The 24,785-nt window shown below is 36.7% G+C and overlaps 1 protein-coding gene across 3 annotated transcripts in view; it reads right to left on the bottom strand.

Moving 5' to 3' along the window:
• The window catches only part of c12.2 (von Willebrand factor A domain-containing protein c12.2), a 1,756,568-nt gene that overhangs the window by 1,376,938 nt on the left and 354,845 nt on the right, over positions 1-24,785 (bottom strand). The window lies entirely within an intron of this gene.

Here is a 24,785-nt window from a genome sequence, read left to right on the forward strand (position 1 = left end):
AAATTGACGCTTGACATAATGCGTAATGTAGCTATTATTTTGAATACAAGTTGTATTAAATTAGTTATAAAAATATTAAATTCGGTTCTTATATCTTAAATGTAAACGCATTAGTATGTTAATAAAAATGCAGCGCCCTATTTATACTAAATGGAAAAAAGAATAAGTCATAGAAAGCGATCGTCTCCTTTAGCCTAACCGGCATAAGCGTGGAGCGTAAAACTTAACGATTTCATTTCATTTTTTCATACAAAGCGAGAGCAAATCTATAAAGGAAAAGCCGCGACAGGGCTGTCAAGACCAACCGAACATGGACATACCACAAACGCGGACACGGATATGTCATGAACACTGTATGAAGCAAAGAAGTGGTCGGGTCTATGAAGAAAACAAGGTTGTCGAGATAAACAAAACCAGCCGGACACGGACATGTCTAACACTCTATGAAGCAAACAAGTGGCCGGGTCTATAAAAAAAAACAAGGTGTCGAGTTAAACAAAACCAGCCGGACACAAACATGTCACAAACACAGACATACCCCAAACACGGACACGAACATATCATTAACACTGGGTGGAGCAAACAAGTGATAGAGTCTATAAAGAAAACAATGCTGTCGGGCCGGCAGGACCTGACGGACACGGACACGGACACGTAGAGCAAGCCTACAAGAAAAGTATCATCATTCCTATATAGCTTTATATAGCTCTATAACTATTCCAAGGGATAAAAAAGGTTTGGTCCAGAATATGCTACAATCTTACTTCATCTAAGCAAGAAGAACGTCATACAAATAAAAGATCATAAACTAATGATTTCAGAGACACAGAAATCCGAAATGTTGATAAAACGGACATCAGAGTAAAGGATTCGAAAAATTAGTTTGCGAAGAGCATAAATTCTGTACGGTAGTTTAGAAGAATGTTACATTTATGTTCACAAAATATGCAGGTGCTTGCGGGCCAAAATATGCATGGAAATATTATTCAGAACACAAACGAAAGTAGCGTATTTAACACGACAGTTGGTTCTATTTGCGTATGTAAATTCTAAAACGGTGTAAATGGAAAGAAACGAAAGCTTACATTTAATGTCACAGTTTCTACCCTTAAGGTTTGGGAGTTAAGTGAATGTTGAAGAGAATGTTTACGGAAAAATATGTGAAATAGGAAAATAAGATGAAAGGGAGTAAGTTAAATGAGGTGAAGACGAGATACTGGTACTTTTGTTAGGCTAAGGTTAAGTTTGAATGCAAATTAACACCTTTATAGGAAAGGCTCATTCTCTCTTTTTCTGACGTTTCATTTCTTTAAATGGATACATTTTCTAACACGTTAAGACCATTCGATTCTACACTATTTACTTCAAGATAAAAAAAAATGACTTGCTGATTCCGAAACATTGAATTCTGAATAACAAGGGGAAAGGTACATTAAGCAATTTATGTATAGAGATCGTAAACATATTAAACAAACCTTGTATTTGGAAAAGAAACCTGGTATTGTTTTGTTGCATTTGATGCAGACACCTGCACTTATTTCATCTGAATAGACACACCTGGTGTCGTCCTGTAGTAGGCGTGTTCGATTTAGCTCTAATTCTCGTAGACAGTTTAGTTGAATAGAACACATGATGCTGTGCATGGCGTTAGCTGTGTTGGTGCATGTTCATCTCGTCTGTGGTATTACTCAAATGGGATCAATGTAGGCGTACACATTTAATTAACTGGCAGAATGCATCTTACGTATGGACGTGCTTATGGGAACCCATATGAAGCACAACGATATCTCAAGAATATTTTCCATGTCGTGTTCTTTCCGATCTAGTACTATTGCTTCCATTTATACGACGTGTGCGTGCTACATATGATTCAGTTGGGCGCCTTCGAATAGTCTTGACTCCCGATAGAGAAGAGAGAATTTTTTAGATCCTTGTATCAGTACAAAAAGGCTAGCAACGCTAGAAGATGTTTCCCATGGGACCGTGTGGAAAATGTTTCGTGAATAACAACTGCATCCCTTCCACTTGCAACATGTGAAACGCCACATTGCCACGTTAAATGAATTGTGTAGCTGTCATAAAAAAAAAAAAAACTTGCAACCCGACCTTTCTATTTACTGTGTACATATTACAACTTCTTGAAAGCAAGAAAGGTATTTCCACCTATGCAGCACTGCACTCTAGTGGACAAACAGTGAACCTCGTTATTAAAAACGTGTATTTTAGCGCACTCCGCCTCCCTGTCCAAGAAAACCCGTTGTTTCGGAAGCTGCGAAACTGTTTTTTCCTTTGTCAGCGGGAAGGCGATAGCAGGTAGCAAGCAAGATGTCCCAGAAAGTTGCACACTGTTCGACTCCTTGCAAGATGGAAAAAATGTTTTATGACCCTTTTAAGACTATGTGTACATGGTGAAATATGGTTGGGGTTTCAAGATCTTTTTTATGACAGCTAGAAGTTCTTCTAACGTGGCAATCTCCTTTATAGTATAGAAGAAAGAGATTATCCTCCGCGAAGACACTTTTGCGAGTAGTATCTTAATCGGTGTGTGGAAAATCCTCTGTTCCTTCATTAATCATATTTACTAATGAGGTTGGGTTCACGCGAGATGGTGTTGCCAACATCCACAACGAACAAATAGTCAAAAGAAAATAAAATCCTTACTCAAATTTACCTACCCGACACCAACATCAATTAACGATTAGTGTGTGGGTAGACATGTTGGGGGGACGAACTTATAGGGCCATAAATTTTATCACGTCTCACGGGTGCAATGCACCTGATATTCCTTCAACAAAATCTTCCGGAATGTTTGGAAAATGTTTCTTTCTCAAGAAAGTCAACTTCAGTTTATGCACGTTGGTGTTTCAGCACACTTTCTGCGAGACGTTCGTGTATTTTCTGATCACCACTTTCAAGCCATATGAATAGGGCAAGGAGGACCCATACAGTGCCTTCCACGCTTCCCTGACCTAAATCCATTGGCTTTTTATTTGTGGGGACACGTCACATGTATAGGGTCTACTGTACAAAACACAAATAAACAAAATACACGAATTGGAGCAAATAATTTGTGATAGATTTGCAGTGATTCGTAATACGCCTATGCGTTTCAATCGTGTACGTGAATCACTGTCAACTAGTGCAGGGTATTGTATTGAAGCTGAGAGAAGAGACATCGAACATCTGTCATAATTATTATCTGAATTCTTGTTCAGCGTAGTACGCACAACACTCTATTAATACGTCACGCTATGTGGACTTTGTGGAGGACAAACACCGTGCTCATGGGTTTTCTCGGGGTTATCCCGTTTCCTCCCACTTTCTTCATTCCACCATTTCATTCATTTCTCATCATCACCGTCTCCTTTAGCCTAATCGGCATAAGCGTGAGACGTAAAACTAAAGATTTCATTTTTATGTCTTACTACGTCATACTAGGTAAACTCGTGGTGGATGACGTCGTGTTAATGGGTTTACTCGAGATCTCCCATTTCCTCCAACTTTTCATTCTATGATTTCTTTCATCATTATTCACTCACAATATCAACCGTTTCTACTGTTGGATAGAAATGTGAGATCCCAGTAAAGTACAGTGCTAGACCCGCTCATCGGTAAATACAATAGCTTTTCGAGTCCTTTGCTCTGATTTCGTTTTTCTCAGCATTTCGGATTTCTGTATCTTTGCAATTATTTGTTTATCATCTTTGTTTGTATATTTATCTTGCTTAGATCACCATCAAATGATATTTAGTGTTAGAACTTAGTTTGCAAGTGTTATCAACCAATTTTCTTTCATGTTAAACTGGGTTATGTGTGGTTGCATAATTACAGGTATTAACATTAGTGATAATGTGAAATTTACAAATGATAATAATCATGTACACGACATAACAGCTTAATAAACCGATAATTAGACATTTTATATCGAAACATATCTTCTTTTTTGTTATCCGTACTTGAATCAGGATTCCGATACCCCAGCTCCCCCGATAAAATTCGATGCGCAGGTACGATCTAACTCTGAAACATGGATATTTAAACAGAGAGTGTATAGTTTCTGTGATATTTCTTTAACCGCCTTTAATATGTCTTATAGTTTTCGAGCTAGGCAGCTTCACAATTACCTTTCCTCGTTTTCTGTATCGCATAGCTTTGGAGCAACGCGGTTTTCGCCCTATGTCCATGTGGGCTTTTTTAATTGTTTAGGTGAGAGGATTTCACCAGTGGATGTTGGCTACATAATAAATGAACATCCTATATATATATATATATATATATATATATATATATATATATATATATATGTGTGTGTGTGTGTGTGTGTGCGCGTTGGTGAACCCGCCAATCTTTGTAGGTCGATGGGTCTACACAGCAGCACTCTGAGCAATTTTTGCAAAGCGAGCATTTTTTAGTGGTTGCTCGAAATGTTTTTTTACTTTTAACGCGTTCAGGACCCTTATAGGGGTCCCCCCGCGAGTTCTTTTGCCTCCGCTCGTTTATACGGATACAGCCGGTTGTGTGTGTAAAGTGTGTGTTCAGACTGCAAAATTTTGTTTCTCGATCGGTGTGTATTCCGACACAGTGCCATCTACGTGTGTGTTCCAAGCAGGAACTAGAGCAATTCAAACTTCCTGCAGCTGCGTTCACCATTGTTGCCAATCAAGTATTTGTTGAAACGTTAAAGAAAATTAGCAGATATAGCAAGGAATTATTCACAGTAAGAACTCGGATATGAATCTCCCAAGCTATGGGACTGAGTTTGGTTTCAAACGGGATCGGAAGTGTCATTCTTCATCTCAGCGACCCTAAAAACTACGGATCAGACACTAATGTCGGACAATTTTGAACATTTTTATATATATATCTCCCCATCCTCTTCTTTCATGTTGTGCGGCATGGCATTGGAAGGGTCACCGGTCATCTAAGTGATCCCGGAAACTAAGGATTCGACACTGATATGGGTTATCTTTTATTTCCCTCTTCCCCCTTTCCCAAGACGCGCGGCTGAATTTGGAATTAAATTAATTTGATAATGAGACGTGATATGTTTTATACTAGAATTGTCAAGTTATACATGGGATTTCATTGGCCTGTCTATTCTATATTTGCAGACCATATCAGCGGAGAACAATGATATTAAATAATTAGTACGCATTTATCGGTGATTGTATACTTGAACTGTGCATGCAACACACTATTAACTGCGTGCATTACGTGTTACGTTCATAATCACACACAGCTAATGCATATTAAATTGAGTTATCAAGTTACATGAAACTTACACATAGATAATTTAAATCGCCATTGTTTCGGGTCAATATTTGATTTGTTGCGTGATAGATGATACTTACTGTTAAGTTTGTAGTGTGAGAAGACTATATAAGTTACCTCTCTTAACTTGAGATGAAAACTCTAAGTGCTAGTCTTCTTTTTCGTTGCGTCATTGTTTTAATATTACAAGTAATACGCTGTTTTCTTGTTTTCTGATGATGTTGGAATTGATTTGCATTACATGATTAGGTGAGAATAAGAAATATATTCTAATACTACTTATAAAGCTAAATTTGTAGGATTTCATATATATTTAATAATAAGAATGCACATATTTAATAATGCAAGTCTCTAATTGCAAGCTGGTAATGACGGGTATAATAATAATTATTATTATGTGGTATGTTACACTTCATATGCGAGTAAGTAGGTCAGGTACAACATAGGGCTGTTCCGATAATCGAGTAATCGATAACAATTCGATAAAATTTCAAAACCGTTTCATCGATAAAGAATTTTAATTTTATCGAATTATCGAACTTTCGAGACTCCCGAAATGTTCGGGACTCTCGAAATGATCGAGACTCCCGAAATGTTCGAGGCACTCGAAATGTAAGAAATATTAGACAACTTCGAGACACTCGAACTGTTCGAGAGTCTCGAATTGTTTGAGAGCAGCAAATACAGAAATATCAATATGATCAGATTTGTCGAGTCGCTTGAATATTTTGAAAAATTCGGGATTATCGGAGTGTTCGGAAGAAATAATGTATTCGAGGTTATCATAGCTGTATATAATATGTATTACATATGTATATGCAAGATGTTCATTTTAAAACTTCTCTCCTTAGCAATGAAGTGAAGGAAAAATTTTTTCCCCACAGATCTGTACAAGGTTTAAGCAGTCTGTCAAAAGAGAGAAAGAGGAAGAGAAAACATACATCACCCGAATGGAATTGGAATCCAAGACACCATTAGTCTACTAATAGTCACTTTGCCGATTGCGCCAATAACGGGGCAGGCAGAAAAATAATTTTACATTGATTTCGAGGGTTTAATTTAAAGTTCTGTATAGAGACAGCTACTGATATAGGTATAGGTAGAGAAATTCGATAAGGCTGAAGACTTATCAAATTTCCGTTTCGAAAATTTACTATCCGGCGCTCGAATGCCTTCGAGTATTTGAGATTGTCGTGAAACAAACCTTGAGAATTTTGGGTGCGAAGCTCCCTATTACAGGCCATCCTGTCTGTCTTTTGTATGTGACATCCGACGATAACCTTCGAACGGATTGTCCGATTTTGATGGAACTCATTTTAAAATGCTCTCGTTTGCTTTCACCAGACACCTACTGTTTTGTTTGCCATACGACAAGGGGATTTTTTCCCCGAATTGAAGTATTTGTTCTTACTTTGAGCGTGTGAAAGCTACGATAACTTTCGAATGAATTGTCCGATTTTAAAGGGAATTGGTCTAAATGCATATGTCAGGTATCTGTTGCTCTTGGTTACTTTACGATATTTGATTTTGTACATAAGATGCCGTGCGACTCTGGGGCATTACCAACCTCAGTTTTAATGCGTACCTGGGAGGGGGCGGGGGGATGTTACCGAAGCGTGATGCCCACACCACATTCATCTACGACTGAGATCAAGAAAGTTTGGAGAGTTAACTCCACACTCCCTATATGCCCTCATGGCATGGTGCTATGCACAAGGGAGAACTCTACATATGACAGAACAGAGACTGAAGGAAAATGAAATGAAATCTTCCAGTTTAATGACCTACTATATTATATCTGTTAGGCTAAGGGAGAAGGATGATTAAGGCAAGTGAATGATGATGGAATAATTGGTAGCATAAGAATGTGGAAGTAAACGGGAGTACGCCGAGAAAACCCACAAACACGATGTTGTTCATCACAAACTTACTTGGTCGGGGACCAAACCAGGGAGGGACAAAAGGAATGAAGGGGAAAGGGGAGAAAAACATACCTGCTCTGAAACATTTCAATGGCTCTGATTCAATTTCCATATCAAATTAAAATAACTTCCGATCACTTCTTAAGGGAAAAGAAAGAAAAACATTATTTCCTCAAGAGTTCTCTCAGCTGTTTAGTATATTGTTGCAAACAGACTTTCAAAGAAAGATGGTCGTGCAGTTACTTGCTTTGCAGTTGTTGAAAGAAATATTAGACCCTATCGCTCCTGTCGTGTCCTGCATACAATAGACTACTCATCACTGTTTCTTTCTTTTCTGAAACAAGAAGCCAATGTCTTTCAAACCGATTGCGATTATATTGCACTTCGGTTGTAATCAGATTTTTCTATGGGAAACAAGGTTATACTGCTAATTCAAGCTGAAACGTTGCCGGAAAGTGTGTTTAAGTTACTGTAGTGAAAATGTCAGCGAAAAGATCATATGGGATATTTGGATCATTCTGAAACTTGGATATTTGAATAGGGCACATACTAGTTCCTAAATAAAATCTTGACCCGACTACGGTACATCCTATAGTATTGGAGCTATGGACCTATAAAGTTCATTTATTCATATTTTCGGCAGCCTATAACTCCAAAAGGAAGCATTTGTGCACCCAGGTTGGTCTATACTTTTTGTTTTATCTTGGTCTAGGGATAGGGTTGCCATATTTTGAAATTAGAAAACCGGGGAATTCTAAACCGGAAGTACTTATATGAACTTGTGTATTACAAATACTGACGATCCTTCTGACCATTTTTTAGTGATTTCTTTGTTAAGTGACACTTCCAATGTACTTTTCTAACAAAACTAAGTAAAGCAAATTTAGTTTCTGCCTTTAATGTTAAGTTAAAGAAATGTGAGTCTCGAATTGTAAAGTAAGTATTACAGTAAGGTATCTCTAATAAGGATATCTGTAAAACAAGTTGTTTTCAAAAAAAAGCGATATATGGCAGATGTTCATACGGTTTTCTCTCTAAGAAATACAAAATAATTTCGAAACTTTTATCGTATGAAAGCTAAAACATATTTAGGAGTCTTGGTCCATCTCTTATAAAATTTCTAATCATTTTCAAAGATTTCTACTTGAAATCACACTAACATACAAAATTACCACAGTTTCACAATATATGAAATACAGTATAAACATTTTTTAAAAAAAAATACTAATAATGAATCTACTCTAAACAAAATGGTAAGGATACCGTGGTTCAATTTGCAATCATTTCTCAATATATAAAGACTAGTTAAACATATAGATTACGTAACAACATAGACTTGTTCAGTTGAACTGGACAGAATGTTATCCGGGAAATACGCACCCATGAGATCATACATTAGTATTCATGGGTTGGACCCAAATGTGTATGATTATGCCTTTTTTTAATTTTTCACTCCCTTTAACTTTCTTTTTAAAAAATCTCGATTGCATAAAATCTTATCATAAAATTCTACGCATGATACGTCTTTCATATTGTACAAAACCAGTAATAATAATTTGACAGTTTCTACGTTCATCTTGTTTCTGTCATCTGTCCCCTCGCGATTGAGATTGACACAGAAATGTAGCGGTTTACGCTGAATATAACAACACTTTATCAACAAAGTCGTCTTAGATTTTTCTCCAATCCAAAAAAGCGGGTGGTTTTCCGTGATTAAGAGATGATTAAGCTGGGGACGAATATAGAACCTGAAAATCGGGTGGTATCTGTTAAAATCAGGTAATATGGCAACCCTATGTCAGGAATCGCCTCCCAAACGTTGGCGGTGTTGTTTTGAAACACTCTGTATAAAATAATGCACCACGTTCTTCTGAATTGATGCAAAACTCTTACGTTTTTAAAGCCTACATTATTCGACCAAGAAGCAATCTGCCTCCACCAAACGACGCTTCTGGATCCGCTAGTGTGTGGATTCATCATAATGTACAAACCGACTTTATAGAACATATGCTACACTTTATATTCACTGTCGAGGAAATAGATTTATTTCCGTTTTTCATCTTCATTAAATTTAGTGATGATCTCAAGGTTTCCCCCGGGTAGGCTTACCATACGTCCTAGATTCAAAATTGTCTGGGGTTAACTAATGCCCGAAATTTTAATGAAAATGGAAGACTGTAAAATTTCGCTGTGTTTAGTCAAGTTTGGCTTGCAATTCTGTCTTGTGCTGATATTTATGAAAAATCAATAGCGATAAAGTGTTCTTCGCAAGAATACGTTACTCAGGAAAAGAATTAAGACAATAATATAAAAATATATTTTAAGTTTAGAAAATGAACATACGCATTTTTGGAACTTAAGATTAGACTTTTCTTAACTTCTCAATAAACACACCATTATTTAAAATATCCAGAAATTATGGTAATCCTACCCCGGGGGATTTTGAATACACAGAGGGTGAAAGTAGCAAAAATACTGGTAAGCCACGGTGAACATAATCAGAGATATGTTCGTGGGGAAATATTCCTCCTGAACAACCCCCTGAAATTACCACTGATTTGACTAACATTTATTTTACTGAAAGGCTAAAGGGAGAGTTTGCGCCCAAAGCATCATCATATCTGATTACGGCAATGTGTGAACTAGTGGCCATTAAGAGAAAGCAAACACGACAGAAGATAACACATTTGGCTTAAAAGTAAAATTTTGCTACAACATTTTAGCAACACCGTACGTGATTAATATGGTTGAGGTGTTGGGCGTATACTATATCATATGAAAAGCAAAGTGTTTGCTTTCTCTTAATGGCCACTAGTTCACACATTGCCGTAATCAGATATGATGATGCTTTGGGCGCAAACTCTCCCTTTAGCCTTTCAGTAAAATAAATGTTAGTCAAATCAGTGGTAATTTCAGGGGGTTGTTCAGGAGGAATATTTCCCCACGAACATATCTCTGATTATGTTCACCGTGGCTTACCAGTATTTTTGCTACTTTCACCCTCTGTGTATTCAAAATCCCCCGGGGTAGGATTACCATAATTTCTGGATATTTTAAATAATGGTGTGTTTATTGAGAAGTTAAGAAAAGTCTAATCTTAAGTTCCAAAAATGCGTATGTTCATTTTCTAAACTTAAAATATATTTTTATATTCAGGAAGAAATTGAACGCGCGCGCGCGCGTGTGTGTGTGTGTGTTGGACGAAAAAACAATCCCTTTCTGTACACTTTCCTTTCTTCTCACAAATACAACTTTGCAATAACTTATCAGATGAAAAAAGTTGTTTGACTAGTTTGGCTGCAAGAAGGAATCATTGGAGAGATGAAGGAACTGTCCATCACTACTTTTGATAATACCCGAAACTTCGTTAATACTCGAAATTTCGATAATACTCGAACTTTCGATAATACCCGAAACTTCGATATTACTCGAAATGTCGATAATACCCGAAACTTCGATAATACTCGAAATGTCGATAATACCCGAAACTTCGATAATACTCGAAATGTCGATAATACCCGAAACTTCGATAATACTCGAAATGTCGATAATACCCAAAACTTCGATAATACTCGAAATGTCGATAATACCCGAAACTTTGATAATACTCGAAATGTCGATAATACCCGAAACTTCGATAATACCCGAACCTTTGATAATACTCGAAATTTCGATAATACCCGAAACTTCGATAATTTCAAATACTCGAACGGTTTCGAGTAACCGATGACAACTCGATAAATTTTCATTCCCGAAGTTCGATAGGCCCTCAGCCTTATCGAACACCCCTAGTACAACATCGAAAGAAGAATTCTGCCATTTTTAAGAGAAACGACAGTGACGGCGTGGAGCCCTTAGATTTAGAAATTTGATTAGCAGAATTGCAACTTTCGGCAAACCTGTGTTTTTCGAATTATATTAGTTTCGCTCATGGTGGTTACTGATGTAATATTGATCTCGTTCATAGATGCACCTGAGGCATCAGCTTGCAGCCCTTAGTTTCACGATACTTAATATTATGTATCTGAGTGAATTCTTTTAATTCTAAGGAACAAAATGGCACAAAATCTAGTTTTCTTTGTAATCTGTTCCCAAGTAACTAATATGAATAATGGAATAACCCCAAAGCACTGTCCAGTATATTTTTTGTTTCATTTGCATGTTTTTAATTTTATATAGTTCACGTTTCATTTATTGTATGTGGTTTAGTGGCTACATTAACTCAGTTAATGTTACAGTCACGAAGAGCGTTCCTCATCTCTGTCATTGTAGTTTTCCCTCCAAATTTTGAAAAGGGAGAAATTGTAAAATGATGACATACAGAAGCGAGAATATTACACTGGTCGGCATGAAAATCCTCCCACGAGGGTAAAAGGGTGTACCGGATAGATTTCGAGACACTGATTATGAATATCTCATTGAGAAAGTTCCAGCACGTAAGGTTTTTTCTGGCGGGGTGCTGTTTCCATAATTGACAGAAAAATAGTATTTTTCGTATTTAATATGTGTTTGGAGTGCATAATTCTGAATTTTCACTTTAATCCAAGAACTGTTACTAGGCTATATCCAAGGAACATTCTTTTCTCTAGCTCAAGACCCCCCGGAAACGTACCCCCCTCCCCTTGGGTTGCAAAGATTTATTGTCGTTCCACACTGCATACACTAAAACCTAGGCGTTATTGATGGAGAAAGATTTCGTAACCAACTTGCTATCATTCGTCGGCTCCCTTTTGTCTATACGACAGACAGATTGTTGAAAAAAGGCGCCAAGACATACACCACGTTGTTGCGTGAAACAAATATTTCAGTTTCGAGTTGACCTTCGTGTTGGGTGGTGGTGTTACGCTGTGTCTGTGCATACCGTAAGTGAAAAATATTTATGCGTGAAATATTGACGTTTGTGTTAAACGAACATGCCGAGAACTTGCAACAATTCGACAGATTCATTCTGCTACATATGTGGGGAAGTGATTTTCAAGGGAGAAAGTAGGGCATTGTCACCGTTCCTGAACACAGTCTACCATCTGTACTTCGGTTGTAAAATCGGCGACCAGGATCGCGTTTGGGCTCCGAAACAAAGTTGTAGCTCGTGTGCGCGTATTCTCACAGGATGGTTGAAAGGTACACATAAATCGATGCCGTTCGCCGTACCTATGGTTTGGCGCGAGCCCCGTGATCATGTTTCAGGCTGTTACTTCTGCCTGATTAATATAAAAGCTTTCTCAAAAGCATGAAGCATAAAATACAGTATCCTAACTTGGATTCCGCGAGGAGACCTGTGAAATATGTTTGTCTGCCTGTACCCGTACCACTAGACTAATGCACCCTGTGCAGTGTTTCATCCGATGAAGAACCTGCTGCTTGTGAGGATGCTGCACAATCTTTGAGTACACAGTCAGATCCCAATTACGCTCCAGTGCCTGACACTAATGAACCACATGTGATAAGTCAGGAAGAGCTGAATGATCTGATCAGAGACTTAAAACTTCCCAAGTCTAAGGCCATGTTGTTTGCATCACGAATTCAACAATGGAATCTACTAAACCAAGATGTGAATATATCGATGTATAGGAAAAGAGAGGTGAGGCTAGTTCCTAATTTTACAAAGGATGGTGATTTGGTGCATTGCAGTGACATTCCATTGCTTATGGGACAACTGAAGTTGAACTACAACACTGAAGATTGGAGGCTATTCGTAGATTCCTCTAGGATGTCTCAAGGCAGTGTTACTACACAATGGCAATGAAAAGCCAGCCATCCCTATTGCTCATGCTGCATATGAAAGAAACATACGAGAACATGCAAAACCTATTGCAGAAAATAAAGTACGAACAATTCCAGTGGTCTGTGTGCGCTGACCTTAAGGTTATTGCCATCCTTACCGGTTTACAAGGTTACACAAAGCACTGCTGCTTCTTGTGTCATTGGGATAGTCGAGCCAAAGATCAGTACACCATTACAAAATGGCTGCCAAGGAAGCAACTGGTCCCAGGGGAGATGAACGTGGCTAATGAACGTCTTGTGGATCCGGAGAAAATATTCTTACCACCCCTTCATATCAAATTAGGGATATTGAAGGTCTTCGTCAAGGCCCTGAACTGGGATGGTGAAGCATTTAATCATCTCAGAAAACTATTCCCAAGACTGAGCGAGGCCAAAGTGAAAGAAGGTGTTTTTGAGGGACCTCAAATCAGAGACGTTTTTAAGGATACTACACTTTCTTCTAAGCTTAATGAAGTGGAAAATGAGGCTTGGGAGGCCTTTCGAGAAGTGTGCAGTAACTTTCTAGGGAATCATAAGTCACCTGATTACAAACACATTGTGGACAGGTTAATTACTTCATTTCATAACATGGGATGTAATATGTCCCTAAAGTTACACTTCCGGCATTGGCACCTGGACTTCTTCCCTGAAATGTACAGCTTGGGGGAGATCTCTGACGAAACACGGGGAAAGGTTTCACCAACAAATAGCTACCATGAAGAGGCACTACAGTGGTAAATGGGGTGTGAATATGTTGGCAGACTTCTGTTGGAATGTGACACGCGAGACACCCTGTAGTAATTACAAGAGGAGTAGGAAAACCAAATGACACGTAAGTGTTAAACATTTTATGCAATTTTATCTGCATAACTTATATTGATATTTAAATTACAACGTGCAAATTATTATGGGTGGAGAATAGCATCTTTGGGCGGACATTGAAACACCCCCTCCCTCCCTGAAAACTGGTACGTCGTGGAGAAAAACGGGTTACGGATTCGTACTCAGGAGCTCGAAACCTATAGGAATCACCTATTTTCGTTCGTGGGAGCGAAAAAAAGTTACATTTTGAAGACCAGTGTTATCGCTCGATAAACCGAAACATGTTACTCGACAGTGTGAATATTTAAAAAAATTGGGTTAATAAAATATAATGTTGCCAGAATGAGGAAGATAACAATCTGTTTATGTGCCATATCTTTGTTGTTCTGCCTTGTATACCTGTAGCGAGAGATCAATATATATATATACATGCTGCAGTATGATGACGATGGGATATTCCTATTACATGATCAAAACCTTGACATTTCTTTATTATACGATTTATTTCATTGTAAAAAAATACAGTCGAAATTCTGTTATAAAATTTAAATAGTCAAAAGTTATTATATAAGGCTGTCTGAGTAATGATTGGAACTTTTAGACACTTCAGTAATTCGTGAGGATTTTTCTCTTCTTCGGATCTTATTTGCTGAACTGAATCGATGTTGTCCATCTCAATCAAAATGTTAAAGACTTGTATTTCACCATCTGTAAGCAATAAAAGAATTCAATAATGGAAAAGTTGAGTATAATATTTCAAATTTTACGTTATAATAGAACAATACTACAGTAATGAACGTAATTGCACCTCATTTCAAAAAGCTACAAGATTTTTTTTCTCTCGCTTCTCACAATCGATTGCTGCTTTAGTTTAGAGTTCAATCAATAAATAACTACAAATATAAAAAATATACTATTTTTGAATTGGCAACCATGTTCAGAATTTATTTTTTATATAAAATTTTATTTTATTTCTTCAATTGGCGATCCAATCCAGGATCCATTTCCATGGAAACGAGAGTAAACATTGAATTTAAGTAATTGTACAAAACGAGAAATTTCTTCAATTGGTGACCAATCGAGGATTTGCCTGGTGTATTTTCTTTTTCTTTTATGGCGTGAAAAGAGTTATTTCTTCAATTGGCGACCTTCGGCTTTAGGATTGGTATAGAAATTAATTTTATACTTAAAGTATGTACTATCATTGTGAAAAACTATAAGGTTGATATTTATACAAATAAGGTATAGTTAATGACACATTAGTGGAGATTTTGTTGGGGAATGTTTGGGATGTGTAGCCGATATATTTTATATGAAGATATGAGATTAAGTAAGCCAAGTGTAGATCAACATGAACCTGAAAAACATAGCTGTTGTGAAAGTATAAGTGATTCAGACAAAATATCAATAAAATGTGGAAATTGGTTCCATATAAATTGCGTGCAATTATTCATTGAAAATTCGAAATATTGAAAAGAAATTACGGTAGTTGGTATTGTGATGCATGCCAGGCGCAACGGGAACTAGAATCGAATGAGGAAGTGAAAACGAACAATGTTTCCGGCTCTATTTCAAGCCAACGCGTTAATGTTAGTAGGAAGGCCAAGTCAAGGAAACCTATCCCGGAGATTGAAATTGGGGTTGGTCCTCTTTTAGAAACCTTAACAGATATAATTGCAGGACTGAGGTCTAATATGGCATCGCTAAGTAACGAACTAAAATGTGAAATGTCAAAAATGTCAACTGATCTATCGTGCGAATTAAAATGATATATCATCACTAAGGAGTGAATTAAAATCCGAAATGTCAAACATGTCAACCCATCTATCGTCACTTAAAGACTTTTCTTCATCTAACTAATGATGTAAGAGAGGTTCGGTCGGAAATAGATAATACCAAAGTTCAATGTATGGATAGTATAAAGGAATTTCGGGATAATGTGTCTAGAGAATTAAATGATGATGTTAGTGATGTTAATCAGGTTAGGAAAGATTTAGACAACTTAAAATTAGGATTACATGACACTAACGAAAATGTTGATATACAAATTGAATCTGTTACTAAAGAAATATATAATCTAAAAGCAGAAATAAGTAAGGTTAGCATAAATTGTCAGAAGGAGGTAAATATTGTGAAAGAGCAGCAAGTTGAAGATAGCCGAAAGTGGCGAGAGCTAAACGAGAATACTGTGAGTAGAATGAAAGTATTTGAGAGAGATGTGATAGATGCATATAGACATGGTAGCGATCAGTATAGACGAGACATGGAAATCTTAAAGGAAACTGTAAAAAATCAAATATCGGAAGCTCAGGATAAATGTGAAAACATCCTTCGCGAAAAGCTAGATAGAGGCAGGAAATCTTCGGCGAATAATGAAAACGGTTGTGAGAAATTATTTGAAATCGATAGAATTGAAGTTGCTGTTTCGGAGGACGCGAGTAATGAAACCAAAATGTATAATTTCGAGGGATTGCGGATAGATAGTATCGTCATCTGAATCGGAGGAAGAAGAGAAGGGTAAAAGAAATGACAAACGTAAAGGTTATAGGAATAGACCAACCCAAAATGATCCTTCAGTGCGGAAGTTGACTGGCAACCGATGCTCAGAAAAGGATTTAGAAATGACCGGAAATGACCACTGGGTGGAGCAAACACCAGCGATCGGGTCTATAAAGAAAACAATGCTGTCGGGGCGGACAAGACTTGACGGACACGGACACGTGAAACAAGCCTACATATGTATATAAAAAGAAAAGTATCATCATTCCTATATAGCTCTATAACTATTTCAAGGGATAAAAATTTTCATTCATAATATGCTACAATCCTACTAGATGACTGTGATCAAATGATATTTAAGGTTGGTACACTTGATTTTCATGTGTTTTCTCTTTAATGTTAAACTCTGCTATGTGTGTTTGCATAATTGCAGATATTAAAATTAGTGATATTGTGAAATTTACAAATCATAATACTCATGTACATGACATAACAGCTTAATAAACCCATAGTTAGACATTTTCTATTAAAACTATCTTCTTTTTTCTTATCCGTACTTAAATCAGGGTTCCGATACCTCAGCGCCCCGATAAAATTCGTTGCGATCTAACTCTGAAACATGGATACTTAGAAAGTGATATTTCCTGTGATATTTGTTTAACCACCTTTAATATATCTTATAGTTTTCGAGCTAGGCAGCCTCACAGTTACACTTTCCTCGTTCTCTGCATCGCGTAACTTTGAAACATCGGGGTTTTCGCCTTATGTTCAAATAGGCTGTTTTTGTTTAGGTGAGAGGATTTCACCAGTGGATTTTGGCTACAGAGTAGTCTATTTATAATGATAGTAGTAAATATCTCAGAAATCGCAGAAGGCGGAGAATCGAAAGTTTGCACCAAGAAACTATAGGGAGGTGAACGACGTCCTAGGTATTTTGTAAGATCACCGGATGAACAGTGTTCCCAACCCAATATAAAGTTATATTTTTTTCAAAAGGCACTACGTTAGATTATTACATATTTCAAATCAACATGTCAAACGATAATTTAAAATACCACATTTATTATTCAGTGTTGCAAACTAAGGACGCTATAGTATCATAAGCATCCAAAGTTTGGAAGCCCCTATCACACACTCAGCAGAACGGAGATGGATAGGATAATGCCCATTGAACGTACCTTAGCGCTGGATACCATTGTTTCGAAGGAACACGAAAGAAGTTATAAGAGCTTGAAAATGTGCATTTTTTGAAAGGGTTTATTCCGAAAAATGCTAAGTTAGTAAAATATCTAGTTACTTCTGTCGTTTGCAATCCGCTAACAAATCATTTTGAAGTTTACAGCACTTCGATATTTCAAACCGTTCCGGAGATATTAACATTGATAGATTTTGCAACACTGCTTGAATCATGTAATTACGAGAACTTGTAATTACAACTATTAAAAGCTTTTCTTGTAATGTTATGAAAGAGACAGAAAACAACAATCATTTTAAATATTTTCCGAAAATACGGCATCTTCAGCAGTGATGCGAACTTTATCAACGTTAAACATATCTCCGGAATGGGTCGAGATAACCACACACTGTAAAAGGCAAAATGATTTTTTTTTTTTTTCAATTGTTAGCGATATAAGGAACAAAATGTACTTATCCAAATATTTGATCGAAATAAACCCTTACAAAAAATTCAAATTTTCAAGCCCTTGTAACTTCGTTCCTATTCATTCCAAACAAGTCATACCATGACCATGGTATCCAACGCTAACGTACTTTCGATATGCATTATCCTGTCCATCTCCATTGTACTGTGTGTGATAGAGGCTTCCAAACTTTGGATGCTTGTGATACTATAACATCCTTAGTTTGTAACACTGAATAATAAATGTAGTATTTTAAATTTTCGTTTCACACGCTAATTTGAAATATGTAATTATCTGGTGTACTGCCATTTGAAAAAGCAACTTTACATTGGCTTGGCAACACTGTTCTTCCGGTAGTATTACAAAATACCGAGGACGCTGTCCCCCTACCTAAAGTATCATGGTACTTCTCTGCCTTTTACGATTTCTGATATATTTACTACTATCATTAGAAATGGATCATTCTGTATATGAGAGATAACAGTCTTCACCATCAATGCAAAAATTAACTTCGAGATTGATTGTACAGTGTGGGAAATTTCAAAAGGAATCACAACTGAGTTGTTTTAAACAGGCTGTGCCACGTATCTGTGATCGAACTGTACTAACCAAATAATTACAAAAATCCATAGCACCGGATGCAACAGTGATAGATGTCTCCCCTGGTTCAGAAAGATGGTTTCCATTGCAGAACGCTCCACTGAAGAATTACGAGGGTATCTTGTTCCAGTCCTCTTTCACAGCTTTTCAAAGTCCACTCACAATTGTCACATATTTCTCGCCTAACGCCCTTTTAAGCAGTTCAAATCCACAAAAGTTCATTTAACTTTCGTCTGGGAATTTCAAGTCGTATCTCGTTGAAAGGTATGGTCTGTATTCTGGTAACAACTTTCATATCCTGGTAGTTGCGATGACCGATCTTGAGATGTATGATGAAATTTTGTCCTGATGGATGTGAATCATGTTGGTCTTATTTTCGCAAATTTCTGATGACTCCTCGTCATAGATCGGCCTCAAGATCTCTTGGTTGTAGTGCGAGTTGATTTTTCAGTGCAACACCATGCGAAACTTCAGTTTACATCTGTGATAATAAACAACAACCATAAATCCTTTCAGCAAAGTGTCTCTCCATGGTTAGACCCACTTTGTGAAGCGCTTCGCGACTTTGTCTGTACATGATGACCCTTGATTTTCTCCACGCCTCATCCAATGTAGCAACGTACTGCTACCTTTGGTTTGATATACGTTGCTCGTTAGAGCTTCTGAGTGTTACCCTTGCGTTCTCGTCACTGGAAAATGTGAATTCTTTGAGCTGAGAGATTCTCTTGATGGCCAATCTGCGAATTTACGCCTGCATGCTGGTGGCGGCATGTGTGCATATCCGTTTCCTTCTCCCTTTCGCTCGATAACCAAACGTTCGTGCAACATAATCCTTCTTATCATACTCTTAGTTAGTCAAGTTAATTTCGTAACTCCTGGTCTTAAAGTGTTACCTAAACACTAAACTTTGTGTCGTGATAGGCTACAACATAACACTCCCAAAAGCAACTGTGTTTAAGTGGTATATTTGGCCCAACGAGAAAATACAAACACTCTCTCACAGATCACGCTATATTGACAAACTCGCTGCCTAAACATGTTCGTACGAGTTCACTTTGCGCACGAGGAAAAGGAGTCGCGTTTGGTCAAACATATGTGGAACAACCTTCTGTATACTGTTTCCAATCTATTCAAAATGTTTTTAAAATTTTCACTCCATGTATCTTTGTTAACAAATTATTCGACACTCTCCATTTTTTGAGGAAAACCCTTTACATTGTACCTCCAAGGCCTTAATTGTAGTATATTGCTTAGTTGATGAATATTCTTTCACTACACTCCCTATAAGCTATAAATCCAACAGTATGTGTTAAGTGCTGCAAAAGTAGACCGACTTTGCGGTTTTGTTTCCCAAATTTTCATCTCCATGTAAAATTTCCCAAAAAGTAATTTGAAAAACACTATATGAGCTTCTGCCTAAACTTTTCTGTTAGGTGCGAGAGTAAAGAGTACCATTTCACAGAATTCGCTGTTTCCGTTAATATTACTTACCAGTAGTTCAAAATGAGTATTTTCATCCTGTTTATTATTTTCTTACACTGAGAGAAAAACGTATCTGGCGTACGTAAAAACGTAGGTTGTTGTGTAAATCCTGTAGTTTTTGGACTTAACGTACAGTAAACGTATAACTGAAAATCTATTTTATACGTATTTTCTGCATAAGTCTTGCGAATAAACGTACTTTCCGTATCAACGTTTATCATATAGGCGGTCATTATCTCACATACAGATAGACGTATGCATCATACAGCTCACGTATACATCATACGTATATGTGTGTGTGTAATGTATGTATGTTAGATGTCAGACATCCTGCAAAAGCATGGTGTAACATCTATGAGCAGTGCGAATGTAGCATATGGGTAACGTATGCTCCATACTGATTTCTGTAGTAAACATAAAGATTCCGTATATTTGTACGCAACGGATAAATAATTTTTCTCAGTGTACCTAAAGTTCCCTACTGACCGTGGGTAAGGATCATTCCTGGTATTTGTAATATGCATAATGAGCTTTTGTGTTAAACAAATCGAAATAAACATTTCAACGAACCCAAAGTGTAGTCGATACTTATTTTCGCACTATACTGCAGACTGAAGTAGAGTGATGTGTGTAAGCAGAAATATTATTAAATCTCGATCTAATTAACAAGAAGTGCCGTTGCTCTCAGAGACAGAGAGAAAGAAAGAAAAAGACAGAAACCGAAAAATAACTTAAGTCCATTGCACTTACATGCTTTAATAAATTTTAATTTATGTTCATAAATTATGTAAATGATAATTTTGTTTACTATTTATTATTATTATTATTATTATTATACATTTCTTAAATTTAAACGAGTGTTAATTAAGCACGAATTTAAATTACAGTGTGCAGTGGGGAACCTTAGGTGCTTGCTATAATCGTTACAATATCAAACCCGTGAAATGCATTACAAACCTGTCCGCAACCTCAGCAATGTTCAACAGATTTTGTGTTCAAATGTTCACTTCAATACACGCCTATACACGCACTTTAATCGGCATTAAACTAAGGTGCAGACTATGAACGATTTGCAGTATTAATCTCTCTCTCTCTCTCTGAGCCACTGTATTCTTCTAATATGTCTCCCAACGATTATAACATTTTTTGGTATCTCAATCACTTCTTAGTAGGATAGCATTACCAGACCAATAGTTAACCTGGTATTGTATTTTTCATTTTTTTTAACTCTGAAATTGACAAACATTGGTTAGACATTTCAGTCGCACTTATCCAATACTAACAACGTTTCTTTGATATTTTCGGAACGCTATATAATTTGTTTATATGATTAAGTAGCTTAGTTAAATTATTTAAACACCCTTGTTTTACACCGAATTGTCACCTACACTTATGGGCATACACGACGTTCAAGATTTTCGTAAAATAATGGGAAAATATTTCTGATTTTTATTGGAAGACTGATAATGATGATATTTATATCGTTTGCAAATATTTTTTCCGAAGATTAATTAATTAATTATGATATAATTAACCATTAATTAACGATAAGCTATTCCTACTTTTCAACTAAATTAATAAAACAAGAACAGTGAAACTAAAATATATTACTCCCTACACTTTCTCTAAGAGATCTAATAACTTTACAAAGTTTTGTTCTTGTTTACTTAACTTTTATGTGACTTTCTTTGAAGAAGTGCGCAATTCAATTACAACAATTCTTGGCAAAACAACGCGCTGCAAAGTACCACTCTTCTTTCACTTTCCGTTACACTAAGATAGTGAATATGTTTATGAATTAATATATATAGTTCTATAGCCTGAGTGTTGTCCTTTCTTTTGTAATAATTATTTACTTTTAAAATTGTACGTATTTCGAGAAAAGTAGGAATTTATTACAACATTCGATAATTTCGAATTTCCCGTCGTACGGTGGCGCCGCCATGTGAATTGTAGCCATACTTCATCCATAAGCGTAGAAAGCATCAGTGTTACTAACCACTTGCTGCTCTTTTCTATTGTGAAGCTGGTGCGTGATTTTCTATCCGTGATAATGGCTAGTAAGAAACGACCACTGTCAAAGACGAGAAAAAGAAATAAGCAATCTAAAGCACGTCGTCTAGCGTGGAAACTACGAAGACTTGAATGTGATCATGAACCGGTAAATGCCGTTACAGAGAATTTGGAAGATACTCCACTACAGGGAGACAATAGCCTTCGGACAGACCAAGACATCGGTGAAGAACCTACAAGCTCTTCTAGAAGTTTTCAACAGGAAGATAGTTTTAATATGAGGTAAGGATGTTTACTTAATAGTTTATATATTTTCTACACAAGAAAAGCAGAGTAGAATTATATTTCTTTCAGAAACGAATAATAATAATAATTAAAATTAATAATAATAATATGCTTATTATATTACTGAGAACAGCTATGTAGTAAAATTACAGCACTACGTTTTACATATCGTATGTAAACAGTGGTGTGTTCACACCGGACTCGGATATCTGTTTGAGAACTATATCCTGTCAAGATAGTAACTTTGTATAGGAACAAATTAAATGTGATTAATACAAGGATTGTCAAAGAATACTTTTGTACGTACAAAGGAGTTATTACGTAATCAGGTTAGGGGAGAGGGCGTATCTGCGATATGATTATTTTTTGTTACAAGGGGAGGGGAACAACGACTCCCGAAGAAAATTTTCTGGAGGGGTATAGTGGGAGCTGGTAGAATGGGGAATGCAATCCCGGGTCCCAATGCTGGATCTATAGATTATACATTTCCGTGAGTCAGGGAGGACCGTGCCCCCGTCCCCCCTTAGGGCGCCCATGGAGGGGAGGTATAAGAGCAGATTAAGTAATCAAAATAAATAATTTTAAAATTTAAATTTCGGATTGTTATTATTAACTTATAGACATTTCATTTTGTGTCTTTATGATAAAATTGGAAAAGTTTCTTATTCTCATATTGAGTTCTTTTTTCTCCACAGTACCGAAACCGAACCATTCTATGTTATCGAGCCTGAAACGGAAGTCACCAAGAAACCTGAGTTAAGTGGCCGCAGAATTGTTGATTTGGGACACGTCCTTCGGTGGTCGATGACATTACAAGATAAACACCGTGAAGTCTGCACTTTATGGAAATTGCAGTATCACAAAGAAAGACGTGTTGGTCTCCGTAGTTATATCCATTTCAAGTGCAGGGTATGCAACAGAGAAATAGTTCATTCAACTGAAGAAACTCCCAGGTCAAAAGTTATGACAATAAATGAAAGTGCAGTTTGGGGTACTCTAACAATTGGAAGTGGTTATTCCCATCTTCAGGAGCTACTCAGTGTAATGAACATTCCTTGCATGAGTAATGATCTGTTTAGTAAAACTGAACAGCACCTAGAACCGGTAAGTAATACATTTGTTTGATATGCAATAAGAATAGGCTTAAAATTTCCCTCTAACAATAACTCATTCTGGAGAAAACTAGAATACCTCCTTAAACTTTATTTTGGGCCTACAACATTGTAAATTTGAACATTCAAAGTTTATTATAATTACTACGTTTGCAATTGTCTTTCTAGATCTGTATTACTTACATTTCTTAACTTATAATGGAAAACTGGAATTGTAGTTCCAAAGTTTAAACTATCGTTCTATTTATTTATTTGTATTTATTTATATGTAGTTGACTTTACATTTTCAGTAAAGACACCAAAATTGCTTCAACACATTTTGGATTTATGTCACAAACCTTTCGACTAAGTTTGTGCTAGGAAGTCATCCTTACTTTTCTATTTCTAATTGTCTGCAGGTTTGGGCTGATAGTCTTTGGTCTCAAATGAAGCGAAATGGAGAAAAAGAAAGACAAATTGCAATCGAGAAGGGACATGTTGACCCCGATGGTGTTCCATACATAACAGTGTACGTTGATGATGGCTGGAGTAAAAGGAGTTATGGTCATGGACATAATGCAGCTTCTGGAGTGGTAAGTTGTTCTACCGTTAACTTACAAGGCAGGGTACCTAGTAGGGATGCGCACGAGACGAGTCGAGACAGAATTTTCCTGACAAAATTCGAGTCGAGACACAGCTCTTCCAACAGAGAAGAATACATTTTTCGAGTCGAGACATCACTTTTACAACACATTTTCGAGACGAGACAGCATCAAATCTTGTCTCGTGCGCATCCCTAGTACACAGGTGTAACACACCGATTGTGATAAGATTGCAAACACATAAAGAACATTGAAAAAGAAGCGATACGTTATTTTTTTATATCGGCGAACAAGCACATTAAAAAGGTCAAATAGAGGCATAAAAATAGGGTCAAAATGAAATTATGTGGAATATAGCGAGAACGAGAAGAGAGCCAGTGTGAGTTACCTGTAGGTAAGAATTTGTACTTCTGAAGACGTAATCCGTAACTACTTCCGGAGATGTAACTCCCACCCACCATGATTCGGAGCGATTTTTAAATTAGCAATAAATTATGAAACTCTGATTATTAACAAAAACGCTAGTACTGGCGAAAATATGCGGTATTATAGTTTGACATTACAGCTTTATATGAGTACGAAGAAAGAAATTATGATTCGTGCTACAAATATACGGTACTATCATCTTCTAGTGCGAAAATTCTTGTATATTATAAGAATTGTTATTGTTCCCACCATACTATGGTACCGTATGTATGTAACAAGAACCATAATTTCTTTCTCTGTGCTCATTAGAGCTGTAATATGGAACCATAATACCAAATATTTTCACCATGCTGCTGTAAGTTGCAAAGT

This window comes from Thermobia domestica, chromosome 12 (genome assembly GCF_964235325.1).
Source record: "Thermobia domestica chromosome 12, izTheDome1.hap1.1, whole genome shotgun sequence".
Taxonomy (NCBI): Eukaryota; Metazoa; Arthropoda; class Insecta; order Zygentoma; family Lepismatidae; genus Thermobia; species Thermobia domestica.